Below are 8,194 nucleotides of genomic sequence, written 5' to 3'. Positions count from 1 at the left end.
TATAGGCAGAAACAGCATCCACACCTCTGCAGACCCACCCAAGGTTCTCAATAGTCACAGCCTCGGGTGTGCACACACAGGCACTGTGTCAGGTACACAGGTAGGCAAGGATATTGCACACCCATGTAGTGGAAAGACCCACACCTATTTTTCAGAAAGATAACATCTGGTCCTTTCGAGACACAGAGGTTCCCAGAAACAAGCCTGTCCCAGCCGTGGCATCTCCCCACCCCTTGCATTCCAGCCATGTATTGTTCTTAGACACAGAAATTCAGAGTAAAAACTTTCTCTCTGAATCCTGCTCTTTGATACTAAAAGCACAGTTTGCAGCGTGAATGCAGGTGAGAAGTGTGCACAGACACTCATGTGTACACACACGTGCCCCAGCACACATATCTGTGACCACACACCTCCTTCTCCAATTCCTCTTTTGCACATCCTGGGAACTTTAATCCGCGACAGGCTTAGCATGTTATCATCATGTCTTATTTTCTTTTCATTAAGTTACCTTATAAGGTAGTGTTTCTTATTGTACCCATTTTACTGATGAAGACACTGAGGTGCAGAGAGGTCAAGTGATATGTCCAAAAATGATCCCACATGGCTAACAATTGCCAGAGCCAAGAACTCAAAACCAGATTCATCTGACATCAGAACACATACTCTTGATTTCTAGGATACACACATGAGCATGTCCACACTCTCCTTCTACGCGCACACACACACACACACACACACACTTTGCATATTATCTGTCAAGGGGCCTGATAGGACTCCAGGTCTCACCGCGAGGGGCTAAATTAATTTCTCATCTGCAAAATGGGAATAATAATAAGACACTTTTACCTCCTTTTTTTCTCCCTTTCCACTGGCTGGTGGGAGGAAGCAGGGCGTCATTAAACATTATGTGTGTGTCTCATAATATTTGTGTCAGGTGTGTGCATACAGAAGGACTCTGGGAAAGAAGACTCCCAGGATGGTACAGACTTTGCAAAACTCCTTGGGCAAGAGGTGCAGAAGAGGCTTGAACTGAAACTAAAAAGCAGGAGAAATTAGATGCATGCAGGGGCAAGAAGAAAGTATTCCAGGTAAAGAGAGGACAGCAAAGATTCAGGGGCGGACAATCCTATAATATAGAAGAAAGTGAAGCAACACTAAGCGATAACAATAAGCTACCATTTATTGTGCCAAGCACTCTCTTACATGCCTTATCTTCTTTAACCCTCACTGCAACCCTTCAAAAAGGCTGTGTTATTATATTTACTTTACAGTTGAAGAAATAAGTTACAGGAGTCTCATTTCAAGCTCTAGCATGTAGATCCAGAACCCAAAGTCTTAACCTATTCTATAATACTTCTCCTGAGTTCTGATTAAGTGCTCGGAAAATCAAAACTGGAATAAGAGACATTAAACCCAGTAGTGCAGCACAAAGACTCTGAAGCCAGACTCCCTGGGTGCCAGTCTTGGCACTGCCCCTGATCGCCTGGGTGACCCTGGACAAATTACTGAGCCACTCATTTCACTTTGATTTCCTCACCTGTAAAGTGCGGATCCAATAGAGTCTGTCCATTTTCTGTGTTTGTGTCAATAAAGAAATGATCTACGTAGAAGGGCTTAGAACCATGCCTGGCACACAGAAAGCAGCCAATAAATATTAGCTGTCATCACAGTATGGCCTGGATGTGTTTCCCAGTTGCTATTTTAATAGGTGCCCACATCAAATTTTTAATGGAGGAAGGCAGGGCATAAATCAACCAAATTATCAAATATTCTCCGGAATAACTTACCTAAGGAAGTTGCAGTCATTATTCCAACCCAGCGCTTGCCTGACTTCAAAGAGGATAGAAGTGAAATCACTTTGGAAAAGAGATTTCTCTTTTTACAACTCTGGACCCTTCAGGAAGGAGAGTCCAGATAGGAGCGACTTTGGCAAAATCAGGATTAGCAAGTTTGGTACATTTCATCAGGATACTCCGTTGCTCCCTACAGGAGACTTCGGGCAAGTCACTTAGCCTCCTGGAGCCTCAGCTTCCTTACTTGCAAAAACAGAAACAAAAGAGCAGTACTTATGGCCCAGAAAACTGGTGACAATTAACCAGATATTAAAATCTACTGTTTTAAAAATGTTTCCTCGGGCCTCCCTGGTGGCGCAAGGGGTTGAGCGCAACCTATGAAACAATCCACAGCCTCTGCAGCACGAGATCGATCCCCGGCCAGGGAGCTATCCACATGGACAGCAGACCTCTCCTGTCTCGCCCGCTGCTCCCCTCAGCAGTGTATTTCAGTCAGTCTGCCTGTTCTGTTCCCCACTCTGTCTCTGGTGAATCCTCTCACACCCCACACCTCTGCTTGTACCCCAGTTTTTGTATGCATAAATAAATAAATCTTTAGAGAGAGAGAAAAAAAAAAGGTTGCCTCTATTCCCGGCCCCATCTAAGTATCTCACATGTATATCGTACGTCCCTACGCGTGCGGTGCCAGCAGCGTTCAGCCCGGACAATGTCCTCCAGTGCTCAGTCCTCCTGGCCCCTAAAATAGGGTGTGGCTGTCTCATCCTTCCAGGTGAGTTTTGCCATCCTCCCCCACCTGAGCCCAGGCCCAGTTTGGGTTTACACAGAGGCTTCATTAGTAACTGGATAATTCTGGGGAGCACCCCCAGCAGTGGATCTACCCCGCCGGGGAGTAACTCTAGGAGGGTAATGTGAGCTGGGGGAGGCTGGAGACCCGGCATCACATTTATTTACTCTGACAGCTAAATTGGTGAGCAAAGGGGGAAATCAGATGAAAGTCATTTCAGAGTAAATGCTAAGCACAAGATTTAAACATTCAGCTCGTGACAAACGGGAAGGAGGCCGTGGGCAGGGCCAGGCAGCAGCCCGGGACCCCATCCTCACCTCGTCACCTTCCTGTTTGAACAGCGGAAAGGGCACAGGATGGGGTAAGGACAGTGTGACCTTGGGCAGGCGGTTGCCCTCTCCGGGCCTCGGTGTCCTCATGGGTACCATGTGCACAGTGTTAGAATCGGGGGTCAGGGTCAGAGGGAGGGAGAGGACACTAGCCCTGGAGTCAGGGAGACATGGAGTCAAATCCCAGCCCAGTCCCTTCCTGGAGGGTGAGCTTGGAAAAGTCATTTATCTGAACCTACGGGGAGATGATCGGTCTTGGAGGAATAAATGAGACAATTACAGTGAAAGGACCTTAGACCTCAAAGTACGTTGCAAATGTGGCTGTTAGAGCCACCCACAGATCTGTCCAGTCCTGACATCCACCGTCTATTCAGATTCCTTCTTGCCAAGCTCCCTGGCAGGCACAGAGAATACAGAGTCAGCAGTCCTGGTCTCTGCCCACAGGAGCCAGCCCTAGCAGCACAGTGGGCCAGGTGCTGGCTGAGGGGAACACAGACGCAGGAGGAGCAGGGAGGAGGAGCCCTTGACCTGGCTCGTGGGCCAGGTATCAGGAAAGGGGTCCCAAAGGAGGTGACTTTGGGTGAAGACCTGAAGGATGAGTGAGATGCAGGGCAGGCCTGAGGGGAGCTCCTTCAGGATGGAGAATGGGTGCCCCGTTAGTGACTTACTGGGGCACTGTCAGAAAATGAGGCTGAGGAGGTAGGTAGGCGCTGGATGCTGGAAAGCTGAGTGCTGAGTACTGAGGCGTTTGGATTCATCTTGAAGCTCTGGGTCTACCAGCCACCAGGGCTCAGGCAGCGGCACCCAGGCTCCGCAGGTGCGGAAAGGCGCCGTGGTGCAGGCCTCGACTCTAGCGTTGGTAGCCGGAGTTTATGCTGATCATTAGACACGGGAGTGGGACCTCAGACAGGGGACAAACTATGAGCCTCCATTTGCTCAATCGTTAAGCAGGCATTGGAAGAGAACCCCGTGCCAAGTTCTGCGATAGAGAACAAGCTGCTTCTCCAAGTTCAGAGCTTAGCACTGGCCTGGCATCCAGCGAGCCCTCAGCCACCCCATTAGAAAGGGGGGGGACATGGCAGCACAGGAGGCCAAGTGGGGTGCTGCCCTGAACACACTATTTGAAGCAAGTCTCTATTATTCACCTTTCCCATCAGAGGACAGGTAAAAAAAAAAATAGGTTAGCCAGGGTAGGTCTTGTAGAGCATGCTAAGGAACTTCAACTCCAGATTATAAACTATAAGGATCCAGCAAAGGCTTCTAAGCCCGAAGATGACATGGTCCGTTTGGGGAGTTGGAAGGACGATTTAAACGCGGCTTGGGGATAGGTTTGAAGAGATGAGTCTTCTGATCTAAGCGCAAGGTGGTGAGGAACCTGCAGGGAGAAGAAGGATGGAAAGAAGGAATATAATGCAAAGTTATTTATTTTATATCACTTTACTATTCTATACATGATTATATTATACACACACGAGCATGCATGTAAATATGCTCGTTATACAGCCGTGTGTGACATAGGTACACATGGAACTAACACCCCATCCCCTAAATAACCAACTCTACATATTAAAGTTACAGAAAATACATGGCAATGATATTTTATATCACAGAATTTATATCATAATATCATCAGATACGCAGATATTACATGATTATATGAACATGCACACATATGACATTATATATGTATAATTTGATATGACATCATGTGTAGCTTTAATATGTAAACATCACTTAGGATCCTGGATGTGGGCATGGAAAATGTCAAAGATAACGCTCAGGTTTCTCATTTTTTAGTCAGTTTGTCTTCATTACGTTGTTCCCAAAGAGATGGAACACCACAAGGGGTGTGGGGGGTGGCAAGGGGAGAAAGGAACCCGGTTTTGATTCAACGTGCTGGGGGCATGTGGGGTAGAGATGCCAGAGCGGGCTGGTTTTGTATGTAGCTCAGGAGAGAGGCTGGGGTGAGAGGGAGGCGGCTCAGGGACGTGGGTGCAGGGAAGACAGCTGACACCACGACAGCTGAGATTTTACAGCTTCCAGGATCGGCTCCGTGCAGAAGAGAGTTGGCTTGTCTTGTCCAGCTCAGGGCAAGCAACTTGTCCCCGAGGATTTTTATTTTCCATGAGGATGATTTTTGAAATTATAAAGCGTGTGTGTGTCTTTGTGGGTGGGTGTGCACACAGGTACAATCCTCACACACACACATCAGTTATTTAAGAAGCAGAAGCAATGAACTGCCTGGGCGGGGTCGGGGGGGGCGATGAGGATTGTAGGAAGATGTCTGTTAGACAAATGGGATGAGGGTGTGCATAAGGGGCTTCCTGGGTAGAAGGAACATCTACGTTCATTGACAGGGGTCTAGGGATGGCGCCGTGTTGGGGGTGCACAAGCGGTGGAGTCTGGTCAGGGGGAGAATGCAGATCGGGGCGGAGAGCCCCTGCACCCGGCTTCCCCTACAGGTTAGGTCTTTGGACATGCCTAAGCCCCGCTGATGACGAGCTCCCTCATCCCTGGGCTGTGTTCTTCCTCTTACACTTTACTCAAACCATCTAACCATCTGCCTGGCTTGTGTTTCAACAGCTTTCAGCACTCGGCTCAGGTGCTGCTTCCTCTGGGAAATCATCTACACCCGCATCTCCGTTTCCAGCGTGGGCAGGTGCTCACCTTCTGCGTTTCTGCAGCTCCTGAACCTCCCTCCAAGGCGGCACGTCAGAGGGCACAGGCTTGCCCCCACCTCCCTGGCCGACCCCCCCCCCCCACCCCTGTGCCCTCCTGCCTGGCCTTGGGCGTGTGCTCAGTACATGGCTGAGGAATGAATGACGTCCCCGTTCATGATGTCACCCACTTGGCTGCAAGCTTCTCAACGGAGAGCGGACTGTTTTCAGGAGAGGAAAACTTCACGTGTTTTTATTTTTCAGGCGGAATTACTACTGTTACTCCTGCTCAGGAGGGCCCCAGAGCATATTAAAAATAAAATGCCATTACCTCCCTGGTGGCGCAGGGGTTAAGATGCAACCTATGAAGAAATCCGCAGCCCACTGCAGCACGAGTTCGATTCCCGGCCAGCCAGGGAGAAACCCACATGGCAGGACAGACCTCTCCTGACTTACCCGCTGCTCCCCTCAGCAGTGTATTTCAGTAGATCTGCCTGTTCTGTTCCCCACTCTGTCTCTGGTGGGTCCTCTCACCCCCTGCATCTCTGGCCTGTACTCCAATTCTTGTATAAAAATAAATAAATCTTAAAAAAAAATAAAATAAAATGCCATTCAGTGTCATCAGGAGTCTGGGTTGAGTAGGAGTGAACAAGGAGGAAGGGCAGCACCAGGTCCTCGGGTAAATTGTCTGATTTGCTGGTTTTTGGTTTTTTTTTCCCACTTAAAATTTAAGTCTTTTTTTTTTCTTTTTAAACCTAGGATTTAAGTCTCTCTCCAGAGACCGCTAAGGAGAGCTTGCCTGTGAGTGAAGCTGACCCAGAGGAAAACGCAGATTTCTCAACACCTGGGCTTTTCGGCCACGTGTGGTGGAGCAGGAACTGGGGTTCTCTCGGTCCCTTGAACTGAGTCCTAACCTGCTCATGCAGACACACCTGCTGCCAAGCTCTTTGGACCTCTCATGTACGAGGGGATTAAATCTGCACTTGCCTAGTTGTTCTCCGTACCGTGATGCTAGACGTGGGTAGCCGGATGCCCATCCCTGGTGTAAGACAGATGTGAACAAGGAATGGATAATGCCAGCTGCACACCAGCTCTCACCCCTCCTTTGCTTCTATTCTCTGCAGTTAATACCAGAACTTTTATTTAGAAAGACATTTCCACAACTGGACTAGACTTTAGAGCAGGGGTCGGCACAACACTGTGAAGGGCTAGATGGTAAATATTTCAGGCTTTAAGTCATAGTCAGTCTTTGTCCAGCTACTCAGCTGTTTCTGCAGTGGGAACAGCCACAGATGATATGTAAATGAACGGGCATAGCTGTGTTCTAATAAAAACTTACTTTTGGACACTGAGATTTGAAATTCAGATCATTTTTGTGTGTCTCAGATAGTATTTTTCTTCTATCATGTAAAAATGTAAAAAGCATTCCTAGCTGTGGGCTGCACAGGGCACAGGCAGTGTTGGCACATGAACCCCACTCTGTTGGCAGGTTGTCTGGGTTCTACCGATGCTTCTCTACTCATTATGCAGAAGTGGCCAAGTCCCTTTCTTAAAGATTTATTTTATTTATGCATACAATAGCTGGGGTGTAGGCTAGAGGTGTAGGGGATGAGAGGACTCACCAGAGACAGAGAGGAGGGCAGAACAGGCAGATCTACTGAAATACACTGCTGAGGGGAGCAGGGAATGAGACAGAAGTCTGCTGCGCCTTGTGGGTAGCTCCCTGGCGGAGGATGGAACTCGTGCTGCAGTGGCTGCTGACAGCTTGATAGTGCTGAGACTTAACCCCTTAGGCCACCAGGGAGGCACCAACAATTATTGAGCATCTATTACCAGGCATTGTTGTAAATGCTGGGCTGAAGCAGCAAATAAAACTTTCTGCTTACATGGAACTTACATTTTAGTGAAAAAAAAGTTAAGTTGGGGGCCTCCCTGGTGGCGCAGGTGGTTAAGCACAGCGCTGTGAGGCTGCCTGCCTCACATCACATAAGATGTTTCAAAGCATGTCAAGAATCAACAGGAAAAGCATTTTAGCCAAATATTGTAGAGTCCTGTCTCTTTTTATTAAGATAGATTCAGTTAATTTCTGAATCAGCAACTATATCTGGGACTTTTTAATACTACTATATAAAAGAACAAGATTAAGTCTTGCTTTATAAATTAGATGTTAAGTATTTCCTGTATGTAATCATTAAGTTCCTAAAATAGATTTGATCCCATCATATTTATCCTTTTTTTTTTTCTCTCCTGCTCCTATCCAGTCCTTCAGCAAATCCTGTCAACTCTACCTTCAAAACGCATCTTGAATCCACCCGCCTCTCAGCACCTTCCACACTACCATTTTTGGTCAGCCAATGTTATCTGGCCTGGACTATTGCAGTAACCTTCCTTGTTACCTCCCTGCCTCCACTGGTGTCTTCTCAGTAGCCAAAACGATGCTTTAAAAATCTGAGTGCGTCATTCCCTTTTCAGTGACTTATTCCACCTGGAATAAAATCCACAGGACTCCACAGCCCTAAATGACCTATGCCTGCCAATCTGACTCACTGACTGTTACCCCTGTGTTGACTGTTCCCCCGCCGCCCTGGCCTTGCTGCCCCTTGAAGACAAAGGGAACTCTTCTGCCACCAA

Source organism: Talpa europaea, assembly GCF_964194135.1.
Source record: "Talpa europaea genome assembly, chromosome: 7".
In the NCBI taxonomy this organism is placed as follows: Eukaryota; Metazoa; Chordata; class Mammalia; order Eulipotyphla; family Talpidae; genus Talpa; species Talpa europaea.
Note: the sequence above shows the minus strand (reverse complement) of the source record.